At 42.6% G+C, this 2,418-nt stretch overlaps 1 pseudogene; it reads right to left on the bottom strand.

Moving 5' to 3' along the window:
- Positions 1-653: 653 nt before the first annotated feature.
- On the bottom strand, positions 654-1,659 carry LOC101345901 (replication factor C subunit 5 pseudogene; annotated as a pseudogene).
- Between the last annotated feature and the right edge of the window lie 759 nt (positions 1,660-2,418).

Here is a 2,418-nt window from a genome sequence, read left to right as displayed (position 1 = left end):
GCTGAGTTCTTTATCTCTTCATTTGATGTGCTAGGGTTTCAGGATTGTTGATTCTCTGTTTGGCTTAGTTTTTCGGATCTTTGTTGTGGAGGGACGGCGTGGTGCTTCTGCCTAGACTGCCATCTTGCTGGAGTTCCAAAAAGTCTAGTTTTTAAAATAAGAAACTTGAGTCTGTTTTATAAGAGTATAATAGTCTTAGCCAGAAATCTATCAACACCAAGATTATATATGTAAACTTAATTTTGGGAGATCTTCTGTTTACCTAGAGTTGAAAGACACACGGATTATATTAGATCTGAAAGCCTTATGTTCTAAACTAAACTAAAATGGGGTAGGCCCGTTTCCTGTCATGCCATCCAAGCAAATGATGGATAGAAGTTTTAAGGCTGACAAGTTTTATTTCCTCCTATAAAAGACAAATGGGCAGTGCAATAAGATACATTAAAACTGTTTTGTACATCCCTCCTCCAAGCTGCAACAAATGCAGTACTTCTTGACGTCTGCCCACTCAGGCCTGGAATGGAGTTTTCCAAGACTTGGGGTGACTGTGGCTTTATCACACTGGCCCAGGGAAAGAGGTTGTCCCATAGGTGAGTCCTCTGGTCTCTGGTCACTGCTGGACCCTGAGAATTGTAGCAAACAGGCCCTGGCATCTAAGCCTGTGCAACAATCAGGTCTCTGGTGACTTGAAAAGCAGCAATGAGATAACTTGGCTGAATCTTCTCATTGGTGCCAAGAGAAGTCTGTACTCGATGTCTGCCATTTTGGCCAATAAATGTATTCGCACTGAAGATGGAAAGTCAACTCTGTATACAAACAAGTGTATCTCTGTCAGGATAGCATGCAATCTTTTCAAGTCCATAATATTCCTGTAGGCTGTGGTGAAGTCTTGATTCAACATCCAGTCCAGGATGTTGGTGATGTCTGACTTGAGCGGGTGCCCCGTGCAGGTGTTGACAGTCTCCTCTGTCACCTTCCCAAAGGCCATATTGGTGCTCTGCAAAATGTTCAGAGCCCTTCCCATATCTCTACTGGAAAGAGTTATAAGTGCTTTCATCCTGTCTTCACTTATATCAACTTTCTTATCTTCCATGACATGTTCCAAGCATGGGACTATCAATTCAGGAGTCAGGGGACCAAATCGGAACCTTGTACACCGTGACTGCAAGGCAGGGAAGATCTTCAACAGATAGTTACAGATGAGGCAAAACCTGGTATTTTCAGTAAATTTCTCAATCACTCTCCTCATGGCATTCTGGGCATCTTGAGTCATGGCATCAGCTTCATCTAAGACAACTAGTTTAAAGCTTTTCTTAAGTAGTGTCTTTGTGCTAGCAAAACTCAGGATTGGTCCTCAAACGATACCTATTTCTCGGTCATCTGAAGCATTCAGCTCCAAGACCGTGGAGCTGAATTCTTTATCTTTGTAGAACTGTTTAGCACAGGCTAGGATGGTGGATGTCTTCCCTGTCCTGGGAGGACCATAGAGAAACAGGAGCAGCAGTCAGTCCTCACTGATAAATTTCTGAATGGTACTTAAAATGTCCTGATGAGAAATGAGATCATTTAGTGCCTGTGGCCAGTATTTTTCAACCCAGGGCAAGTTCTTGTTCTTTGCTCCACGGGCTGTTTTTGCTGCTTGAGCGCTGAGGTCTCCATGGTGGGGAGATGGGGTTACCAGGTCCACTGGGACTGTCACATCCCCCAGGTATCAGCAGAGAGCAGCCTTGATCTGTTCCTGTGCCCTTGCACTTAGAGTTCGAGTGCAAAAGTGAAGGATAGTCAGCAACAAACTCATTACCTGGTAATTTAATAAAAAAGACTGTGTGCTTTCTTGATTTTGGTTTCAAGAGGTCTCATAGCTACAAGGCAAAGAATATTGAATATACAATGGACTGCCAGAAAAACTAACAAATCTGTCTGGGAAGAGGTACAGCCAGAATGCTCCTTAGAAGCAAGGATGGCGGAACTTCCTCTCACATACTTTGGACATGGTGTAAGGAAAGACCAGTCCCTGGAGAAGGACATTATGCTTGGTAAAGTAGAGGGTCAGTGAAAAAGAGGAATACTCTCTACAAGATGGATTGACACAGTGGTTGCAACAATAGGCTCAAACATAGCAACAATAGTAAGGATGGTGCAGGACCAGGCAGTGTTTTGTTCTGTTGTACGTAGGGTAACTATGAGTTAGAACCAAATTGACGGCACCTAAAAACAACAACATAGCCACAAAAACAACAACATAGCTACAAATGAAGAAAGGCCAGATTTTCAGGAATTACTTTTTTAATGCTAACGTAGTAACCATTAGGTACCTTGTCACCATGGAAACTGGTATTCATTAAGCAAAAAAAATAAGCTGTGAAGTAGGGTAGTCGGTAACAAACTCATTACCTGGTAATTTAATGAAAAAGACTG

This window comes from Trichechus manatus, unplaced genomic scaffold (genome assembly GCF_000243295.1).
Source record: "Trichechus manatus latirostris isolate Lorelei unplaced genomic scaffold, TriManLat1.0 scaffold00080, whole genome shotgun sequence".
In the NCBI taxonomy this organism is placed as follows: Eukaryota; Metazoa; Chordata; class Mammalia; order Sirenia; family Trichechidae; genus Trichechus; species Trichechus manatus.
Note: the sequence above shows the minus strand (reverse complement) of the source record. Positions and strands in the feature narration are given on the sequence as shown.